Here is an 11,403-nt window from a genome sequence, read left to right as displayed (position 1 = left end):
CCCTTTGTATCACTACATTCCCACATTCCCTGTCAGTCTTTGTGTCTGCATTGTGCCCCCTCCCCTTTGTATCACTACATTCCCACATTCCCTGTCAGGCTTTTTCTGTGTTACATGTTTATGTATCTGCAGTGTCCCTCCACCTTTGAATCACTACATTCCCTGTCAGTCTTTGTGTTATTTGTTTGTGTCTGAATTGCACCCCACTTTGTATCACTACATTCCCACATTCCCTGTCAGTCTTTGTTTGTATCTGCATTGTGCCCCCCTTTGTATCACTACATTCCTACATTCCCTGTCAGTCTTTGTCTGTGTTATACATTTGTGTCTTTACATCATGTACTCCCTTTGTATCACTACATTCCCACATTCCCTGTCAGTCTTTGTGTTATTTGTTTGTGTCTGAATTGCACCCCCCTTTGTATCACTACATTCCCACATTCCCTGTCAGTCTTTGTTTGTATCTGCATTGTGCCCCCCTTTATATCACTACATTCCCACATTCCCTGTCAGTCTTTGTCTGTGTTATACATTTGTGTCTTTACATTATGCACTCCCTTTGTATCACTACATTCCCACATTCCCTGTCAGTTTCTGCTATCACACCATTTTCTCCTAATTTTTAACATAAAAGAGTTAGCACTTTGTTTTATAGCCCTCATATGGGCTCTCAGGTGTGCCACTGTTTCGAGCACAGAACCTAAATGGTGAAGGTCCTTGATCATGTGACCTATCACATGTGACCTGTCACAGCATGGTCTACTTGCCTGAATAGTGACTGATTCTTGCAACTGCATGGCTGCATTATCCAGTGCTATCCCTAGCAGGGCTGCACTGTGTGGGTACTCATGCATACCTAATCCCCACCTGGGTGTGTCATGCTGTTTCATTTGTGCTATTTATCATAACACAGTGCAGTACTACTCTTTCTGAATAACCCCTTTTGTTTTGTTTTGTTTGAAAGAACCTGAGTTATGTGCACCTGTATATAATAAATGCTGAGGAACCTCATAGACCATATTACCACCTCCTAAACCTGGCTGGACCCCCCCCCCCAAAAAAAAAAAAAAAAAAAACTAAAGCTTGAACCCAATGATTCTACACAAAAACATCATTAAATAAAACTAGCATCTATTTTCAAAAAATAATAACAATAAAATAACTCTAATAAAGTTAAACCTATCCTAACATACTTACAGAAATGGAATCCTTACTATCATTGGCCATGGACATCGAGCTGGCACCTCGGCGTTTGTGAAAATCTACTGCCAATCATTAGCTGACTGGAGTTCCTCTGTGGTGACCCCTAACTGGGAAAAGCCAAAAGACAACAACAACAACTAACATTGGCCATGGCACTTCAGTTCTTCAAGACACTGTAGACACCCCCCATGGATCACTAAAGAAGAAGCGATGATTTCTTACTATAGGTTGCCATCTGCTATCTTTGCACTAATCCATACTTTTTCATTATATCAGTAAGCTTGAAACCCAATAGTTCCTTATTAAATACCCGAGTTGCTTTAGTTTTCTTATTTTTAATTTTGGTAGGGGTTACAGATCTGTTTCATAAAGACTGACTTGCAGAGCTTTATTTTGACATTTAGTCTGATAATGCATTGCTGCAATCTTGCATTAAGCATGACTTTTTGTCATATTATCTCTGTGCAAGGGGTGAGGGTGACCTGTACCCCCCCCCCCCCTGCACATGTAATCATCTCTGAGTCGTTGCTTCTCAGGGAAAGGGTATCAGTGACTTTGGAGTACTGGTGGCTCATATAGCAACTGCAAAAGATCTGGATCCATGCAGGCCTGGTCTTCAACCAACTATATCATAGGTTCATAGGTTCATAGGTTTATACTAGGCTATCTGCCCTAAGGCATTTATAAGCCTAGCCCAGAGTTTTGTGGCTTACGCCACCCCTTATGTTAAAAAATACTGTGCCCATTAGTTTGTTGTGCCTCTGTCCAGCAGTGACACAGAGATGATTCCCAGGGTAAACTTATGATCTCCCATCCACAGGTCAAGATTTCTCTTGAACAGAGCCAGCGAGGTGCTCTGCCTCACATGGACCGGGATTTTATTCCACAACATAGGGAGTCTCTGGGTGACAAATCTATCCCTTCAGCATGTCCTATTTATATCCGTGTTAAGGTTTAAGTCGCTTGCTCTAGTGGATCTGGTAGATTTGGATTTTTTGAGGTGGAGCATGTCCATTAATTCCGGGTTGGACATGGCCTTGTATGTCAGGCACAGGTCACCTCTGAGCAGATGGTATGCGACTGAATAGAGCTGGAGTTTCTTCAGTCTGGCAGCATATGACAGATTTTGGAGTCCCTTTATCCTTTTGGTGAGGAACTTTTGGGGTCTCTCCAATTGCTGCAGGTGTCGGGTGAGATACATCCCGAATGAGGCATTGTACTCGATCATTGGTCTGATAAGTGAAGAGTACAGGGGAACAATGACCTCACTTGATCTGGATGTGAATCCCTTCATGATCAGGTGGGCAATGTAGAAGGTTTTTCTAACCACTTTAGCAATGTGAGTGTCAAAAGAAAGGCCACTGTCAACCTGGGTCCCCAGGTCCCTGATAACCTCTTCTGTGCTTAGTGGATTGCCACCTATATGGTAGCTTGGGGTTACCTTGTTTTTCCCGAAGGGTATGACTATACATTTTTTGGCATTTAACTTCAGGCCATGGCTCTGGCACCAGCTATCAGTTTCCGTGAGACCCCTCTGAAGGATATCTGAGTCCGATGTACTTTCCACTATGGCTCCCAGTTTGCAGTCATCTGAAAACTTTGTCAGCCATAGTCCTCCTATGTTTGCCTGTACGTCTGGGAAGTAGATGCCGAACAACAGGGGGCCAAGGACTGAGCCCTGTGGGACACCACTTGTGACCGGCTTGGAGTCTGACATGGCGCTAGCTACTCTAACCCTGTGGGTTCTGTCCTTTAGCCAGTTTGCAACCCATCTTGTGACATATGGGTTTACATTTAAGCTGGTAAGTTTCTCTATAATACCCGAGTGGGGTATTGTGTCGAAAGCTTTTGCAAGGTCAAGGTAGGCTGTATGAACTGCCTTTCCCTCATCAATGGCCTTGGTGACTGTTTTGAAGAAGTCGACCAAGTTCAAAAGGCATGATCTGCCCTTGACAAAGCCAAACTGGGTCGGGTCCAATGTCTGCAAGTCCCCTATGTCTTTGTTTATGAGTTCCATTATGATCCTCTCCATAGCTTTGCAGACCAGGCTTGTTAAGCTTATGGGGCGGTAATTACCAGGGTCCGTAGAGGCACCGCCTTTGTGGAGTGGGACCACAGTTGCCGTACGCTACTCCTTGGGCATGTATCCTGTGGTAAGGCTAAGATTAAACAGCTGCCTTATGTGCGGGTTTAGTTCCTCATTGAGTGCGTGTAGCACACAGCCGGGGACACCATCCGGTCCCATTGATGCTGTGTTTTTAGCTTTAGAGAGAGCAGCTTTCACCTGCGCATTGGAGATGTCTGGAGGCTACACTCCGCTGGGATAGTTATCTCTCCTTTTGAGGAGGAGAGGGGGGTGAAGTTTGCACTGAACCTGTCTGCCAGTATGTTGGCAATGTCTGTGGGTTCAGTGATTTTTGTATCATTTTGGACTAATTCTGAGCATATCTGTGAGTTTCCACTCAGGTTTCTAACATAGCTGAAGAAGGCCTTATGATTGTCTTTTGAATCTATTGCAATTTTTCTCTCAAAGTTGGCCTTGGATGATTTTATGAGTGCTCGTATTTTTTTACTAATAATGATCAAAGGTGTCTTCTCTTTTATGGATTTTCCTCTATCATGTAACAGCTTTCTCCTCTTATTGTAAAGTTTGTTTATGGCTGGGGTCCACCAGACTGGACGTTTGCCCTGGGTGGAAAGAGTCTTGGTTTTATTAGGGATTGCCTGATCCATGCAGTCCTGGAAGTGTTCGTAGAAGGCATTTGTAAGGGCTTCCGCAGCTTGGGTTGTGGTTTCCACTGGCTCGGGGGCCTTGAAGGATACCACACCAGTCTTGAGTAGTGTGAAGTTTGCTTTAGAGAAGTTCTTCACTGTGGTCTTTTTGTTTGGGGTGGGGCGGGATGTGGATATCCAGTGAGATTAGTTTATGATCTGATCTCACCAATGAGGGATATACTTGCGGTGTGGAGCATTTTGTCCCCATGTTTGTGATGATGAGATCTAGTATATTTTCTCCTCTTGTGGGAACGGTGACTAGTTGTTCCATGGCATTTGAATTTATGAACTCCAGGAACCTTTGGGCTAGTAAGTTTGAGCTTGAGTAATGTTCCCAGTCTATATTCGGGTAGTTGAAGTCACCCAATATAATGGTGTTTGGAGATACATTTATACCCTCCAGTGTCTTCAGGAAGGCTGTGTGGGGTTCCTGAGTTTGAGAGGGTGGCCTGTAGCATGCTACAAAGTGTAGAGCAGTTTTGCCTATGGTTAATTGCACCTGGATGGTTTCCGATGCTTCGTGCGTTGCCACCAACCTGGAGGTGTGGGTATCCTTGATGAATATGGATACACCCCCTCCTTTTGTGGTGTGGTCCGGGTTTTGGGGCCGGAACGCATGATATGAGGTAAAACCTGATAGTGCCGGGGTGCTCTCAGGAGCCTTGAACCAGCAGCATCAACGAGTAAAGTCTAAGGTGGTTTGCATGGTGGTTATACTTAGCTTCTACAGGGATTTAGTAGATAAAGACTGTAATCCCCACTTCTGGGATCTGCCTGTCACTGCTGGCCTCTCTTTACTTAGTTGTCTGTGAGCAGTTGTCATGCTCTTTCTTCTTCTGAGCTTTCTATTAGTGTGATTTCTTTTCAAAACATTCTTGATCTTTGACTACTTACGCTGAACGGCCTGGTTATACAGCATGTACCTTTTGTCCTGCAATATATATCAGTGAAAATGAAGTATCAGTTCACTTAAAGGGTAAATGGAGACATTCATTTTTTTTTTGCAAGTTTTGTAAGTATAGATGTAGAACTTTTTCTGATCACAGACACTTAGGATGATTGACTGATTGTATGTACATGCACATAAGCAAAATGGAAGAAGATGTCTGGGCCACCATACCTACCCACATATTGCAGCTTGAAGTGTAACTGATTCTGTCCATGTGCCACACTTATTTTCTACCAGCCACCTTTAACTCTCTTCTGGGTCTACATTTACTTCACTGGTAGGGAGTCCATTTCAAAGCTACACTACCCTCTTCATGAAGTAATACTTTCTGATATCACTCAAGTCTTTCCCTTTCAGTGTGCCATTAAGGACGCTGCTTCTCTTCATTTTTTCACTTCAGTACTATAATACTCGCCATTCTCTAGATTATGAAGTATATTATATTGTCCTTTAATTTATCTTCACCTTTTTGCACATGCTTAGTGATCTTAGGCTTTTTCCATACTCCATGATCCCCATTGACCTCAATACTTTGGTACCTCATATCCAATTTGTTACATTGGATTGTTTTTCTGATTCATCACCAGCCCACAGCTTTTCTGACGTAAATGTATAAACTCCACTTTTCTGCACTTTGTACTTCCTTGTTGCAATGTGCGACCAAATTGCCTTTGAAACAGCTTTACCTTGAAGCTTCTTTCAGATTGGCAAAACTGAGCTGATTTTGTTAATTATTGCAAAATGAAAAGCTGTTACAGAGTTAAGAGTAACTTTCATCACCAGCTATCTGTTTACAGTTTGCTGTTAACTATAGAACTGTTAACATCAGTGGAGCATTTGTATCAAGACTGCTTTTGCCACTATTTAAAGGGTTTCAAATTCACAACTGGTAACTGTAGAACTGTGAATAATAACCTGTACTAAATAGTAATACATATTACCATTTCTTTACACTGTTAAATTCAAGGGCTTTCAAGTTGTGTGCATTTTATGGCCTTGATTTAATCTGCTTTGTATTATATGATATTTCAATATATTTGATACTGTATTTGAATTTAAAAGGCAATAAAATGTTACAGTGACTGTGTTAGAATGTACCTCAGTGTTCTATTCCTTTGCACTTGACGTTGTATCATTTAAAGGAATTATTTACCAGATTTGATATGTTTTACACTACTTCAGACTGCAAGCAAAATACCTACCTTTAGAGAGCTTAATAAAGTACATTTTTTCATTTCTCAGTCTAGATGTACAAGCCAAATAAATACCCTTTTGTTGCAACCAACGTGATTCCTGTATCTTGTAACACTCCAGAAACTGAATACAACAGATGAGGCCTCACCAATGACCTACATGACTAGAGACTGAGATTTGTACCTTACGGCCCTTTCTGTATATTCCTGCCTCCCAGTGGACTTTTATTTTAATTTTTCCTTTATTGCCTTCTTCTACAGCATGGCACAATGTATCCATTACTGATGCTACTTTGTAGCTGAGTAACCGAGCTGACTTTGTCAGGGACTTGTTCATCCATGATCTGGAAGAAATGTTTGTTTGTGTCTTTCGACTTTTCCCGGTTAGGGGTCGCCACAGCGGAACTCCGGTCTGCTAATGATTGGTAGTGGATTTTTACGTACCGGGTTACCAGCCCTGACGCACAACCTTCAACGAAGGCACGCCCCATTCACGTATGCCTCCACACAGAAGAAGCTCTAGCTGAGAATCGAACGGGACAACGTCTTGCTATGAGGAGACAGCGCTACTGCAGCACCACCACCGCAGTACTATCTGGAAGAAATGTAAAAGCACAAATAATATAGAAAGTTCTAGCACAAAGCAGTTAGTGGTGAAGGGGAGCATTATGACAAGCGGCCTATTCATGGTCAAAGGGCTCTCCTGCCTTTGGTGTGGCTTCATACTGCACTTTTGATTAGGATAAGAACTGTAACTGCCCTTTCTACACAGATAGGGTTTTGTTTCACAATCAAAGCTACCAAAAGTACATGAAAAGATCTCATGTGTAGAGAATGTCATTAAGTGATAAGGAAAAACTTTGTTGTTGGCAGCTAACCTTAACATAGGAATGATCTTACTTCAAGGACTAAAGTCTGAACACAGTATGTTAGAAGGAAAGATTATAAGGACTAGGCCTTAGCAAAGATCCTTTGGTACTCCACTAGTCAATGGCCTCTTGTTTGAAAGTTTTTCTTTAACAGCTACCCTCTGCCTGCTAGTTCCCTGTCAGCATCACTTGTTGTAATCCCAACCCAAAAGTGCTGGGATAAGGACTAGGCCTCAGCAAAGATCCTGTGGTACTCCACTAGTCAATGGCCTCTTGTTTGAAAGTTTTTCATTAACAGCTACCCTCTGCCTGCTAGTTCCCTGTCAGCATCACTTGTTGGGATCCCAACCCAAAAGTGCTGTATATAAAAGCTAACCTTTCTTGACACAGACAGTTAATGATAGTACTAAAGCTCAGATGCAATGACTAGATCTTATACATTTTCCTTGTCAGGATTACTGACAGGAAAGGAAATACTTATTAACACATTAAAGGAAATAAATTAAAAGTGTATTTAATAACAAATGTTGCAGAAACATTGCAGTCAAGGTGGAAGTGACAGGTCACAATTGTGAGGTCTAGATACTTTGGCAAAAGTATGGAGTACCAGTTCTTTACTACTTAAAAAAGTCCACCCTCCCACATACTGACTCACACCTGGGGGTGTCCTCATACATACTCTTAACTTGTTAACTGGGTAAGTGAAAACTTCATTACGCCCTTTGCCAGATTTCTTAGCCAAGACCCAGGTCACAAAGGCAAAGTATAAATGCAATATACAGGGATATAAAGAAAGCATTTGCAGTTGCTTTTTGAGGAACCCAGAATGAACCAACCATGCCATGTGACATCTCAGTGAAGCAGGTAACTCCCATCTCAGTGAAGCAGGTAACTCACATGTCAGTGAAGCAGGTAACTCCCATGTCAGTGAAGCAGGTAACTCCCATCTCAGTGAAGCAGGTAACTCACATGTCAGTGAAGCAGGTAACTCCCATGTCAGTGAAGTAGGTAACTCACATGTCAGTGAAGCAGGTAACTCCCATGTCAGTGAAGTAGGTAACTCCCATCTCAGTGAAGCAGGTAATGCACATCTCAGTGAAGCAGGTAACTCACATGTCAGTGAAGCAGGTAACTCCCATCTCAGTGAAGCAAGTAACTCACATGTCAGTGAAGCAGGTAACTCCCATGTCAGTGAAGCAGGTAACTCCCATCTCAGTGAAGCAGGTAATGCACATCTCAGTGAAGCAGGTAACTCACATGTCAGTGAAGCAGGTAACTCCCATGTCAGTGAAGTAGGTAACTCCCATCTCAGTGAAGCAGGTAATGCACATCTCAGTGAAGCAGGTAACTCACATATCAGTGAAGCAGGTAACTCCTGGCTCAGAGACTGACAAATATTACATCACACTAGCATCTGAATTACTGATATCAATGCCTTTCATGTTAGTGCAGTCAAGCACCATAAAGATTATTGGGGCTTAATAGCACATGTTAACAGGTATGTAAAAAACAAAACTGTAACCAACCCACAAAAGTATGGCATCACCTATGCCTTGGGTCATTCCACATGTATATGACCAATCTGCAATTTCAGCAGTCAGAAAAATGTTACATGCAATGGATGGCCAATCTGGGAATTGAAGGGCAAAAGTGGTAAAAAGATGCAACGCAGCCCACTGCAGACTCAGTCCTCTTTAAACACCAACTTAATATTGTAGCAGCAAATATGGAAACATCAACAACAGGTAAGAAATGTCCAAAAGGGTTTACAAAGTCTTAATGTCTTTAGGGGTTTACAGAGTCTAAAGTAAATGTCAACCTCCTGAAAAAAATAAACCCCAAAATGTATTTAGTCTCAGCAACCAATAAACAAAAACAATATTTGTTACACAAGGTCTTTGCTTCCTCTGTGACAGTCTATTTTCAGATAGGAGAAATGCAGTTTTAATGAACACAGACATACTTTTTCCGCCAAGACTTGGAAAGAGTTCTTATTTTGTTTGCAGTAGTTTTCATCTTCTTCCCTTTGCTAGCCCTGTCTTTAGATTATTTCATTGCAGACAGCATGGCAGTGTCAAAAACCTCCCTGAGGTTCTTCTGTGTCAGGGCAGAGCACTCCACATAAGAGACAGCATTAATCTTTACAGAAATAGCCTTTGCTGCCGCGTCAGGTACTGATTTCTCTTTGCACTTGTCAAGTTCTATTAGCACCCTAACGTCCTCCTGTAGATCACATTGGGTCCCAGCCAAAACAATTGGAACTAAAGGACAGTAGTGACGGATCTCAAATCCATTTTTCAGTGACATTCTGGAAAGAGGATGGATTAACCATACTAAAGCAGAGCAAGAAGGCATCCACTTTTGGGGAGCAGAAATGCCTCAGCTTGTCAAACTCATCCTGTCCTGCAGTATCATACAGCTGCAGTCTCACTGGGTCACTGTTGACTTGTACTACAGCTGAGAAATCATAGTGTGTGTGTGTGTGTGTGTGTGTGTGTGTGTGTGTGTGTGTGTGTGTGTGTGTGTGTGTGTGTGTGTGTGTGTGTGTGTGTGTGTGTGTGTGTGCTCGCTCATGTGCATGCATGTGTATGCTAAGTACTTCATTTATATGGTATTATCTTACAGATGGTTAAACTTATCATCTGCAAATTACAGTCTATAGATGAAGGCTTGATTTTCACAGCCTCCACTTTCATATTCTGTACAGCATTTTGGAAAGGAAATTTTACTTCTGCAATTGTAATAAGTCCAACATCAAAGAGAAGGGCACCTACCCATGTGCACTGTATTACTCATGCAGGTTTATAAATGATGGTTAAGTGAATAAATTTGATAAATAAAGTTTATGACCAAGTGAATTAGTTTGTCCCTTTGAAGTGTTCTGAATATCTGATTAGTTTTATCGACTATTTTCTTTTAATTTTATTTTCATTTTACTTATTTTTCAATTCAGTTCAGTTATGAATTCTATATATTTTCATGACTAGTAACTTAATCATTTCACCTTGAAGTATTCAGTTGCTTTTGGTTATATTGTATAAATGAATACACATCTGTATTTATTAAGTGTTTAGAAGTAGATTTATGATAAAATGGTTGAAAGTTATATGTATTTTTATAGAGACCTAGTTTTTTATTTCCACAGTGCATCATTTTCAGTAACATACCCTTTGTCTTTAAAATTATGTCTTTGGTATGAAGGACTAATTACTTAATTAATTTATTGATTAACTATGGCGCCTTTTTTGTATAAAATGAGTGTAATTTATGTGTATTCTGTATTCTGATGAAGGCTATCTATTGTGTGCCGAAAAGCGCTTAAAAATTAAAGTACGTTGTGTTCCTGTGCTCACTGGTCGTGGATTCTACTTCTTAGTTTTGGATTATAAATGATGGTCCCTATTTGAATGAGGGGCACTTGGACATTTTTGATCATTGATGTAAATGATGATAGACAGGTGGGTTAGCTGTGGCAGCTCCTATTTGGGTAAAACCATGGGGCACCTGTGACAGTGTATATATGAGCACAAATATGGTATCAGAACCACAGATGAGAATAATGTTTAATAACTACAGGGCCACCTGTGGTGCGTTTAGAAAGCCTGAGGTTTTTACAGTGAAAAAAAGTCTGTTTTGGCAATGTAGAGATGTGGAGATGACTTTGACACACATACACACACACACACACACACACACACACACACACACACACACACACACACATACACACACACAGCCCATCAACTTCTTTACTCAGGAACCAGGGACAAAGCCATGAATAATGGGAAACAAAGGCCCCAAAGCAGGGACAATGTTTAACAATTACTTTAATTCATGTTCAAGGTTAACAGAACAACAGATTTTGTAACAAAGTGCATCGTTTGAAGAATGAATATAAAACGCTAATGTGCGGCATTAATGACTAACTGTGTCCCTCAGGGATTTAGCAGAAAAACAGATGTTTCATGAGTGTCAGAGCAAAAGATATGAGGCAAAATCAGGGTTGTTCTGCAAAATCGAGGGCAGTAAACATCTATGGAGCTCAAGTTGTATGCAATTCTGTACCTCACAGAATAAACATACATTGGGGTAAGACCTCTGTTGTAAAATAAAGTGTGAGAATGAAACTTAATATTTAAAATCTGATTTATTACTTCACTTTTTCTGAGAAACATTTTCAGTTTTATTTGTCTTTTAAAGGGTTCAATACAATACCTGGGCTAATAGTTTTTAGATTACTGGCTAGCAAGCTTCTGTGATGTTTCAGTAATTGTATAAATGCACTTCAGAATATATTGTTTATTTGTTCCAGAAAAGTTTCTGTAAAAGTAAAAGAATGAAACAGCTCAACATCTATGTTGTTTTAATAACACCAGTAAGTTTTTGAGTTTTTTCCATGTTTTACCTACACACT

The 11,403-nt window shown here is 40.9% G+C and overlaps 1 pseudogene; it reads right to left on the bottom strand.

The window, feature by feature from the left end:
- Nucleotides 1-8,933: 8,933 nt before the first annotated feature.
- On the bottom strand, nt 8,934-9,462 carry LOC122810843 (annotated as a pseudogene).
- Nucleotides 9,463-11,403: the final 1,941 nt, after the last annotated feature.

The sequence above is a fragment of the Protopterus annectens genome, chromosome 9.part0 (assembly GCF_019279795.1).
Source record: "Protopterus annectens isolate FY-2018-M chromosome 9.part0, PAN1.0, whole genome shotgun sequence".
Lineage (NCBI taxonomy): Eukaryota > Metazoa > Chordata > Ceratodontiformes > Protopteridae > Protopterus > Protopterus annectens.
This window is presented reverse-complemented; position numbering and strand designations above follow the sequence as displayed.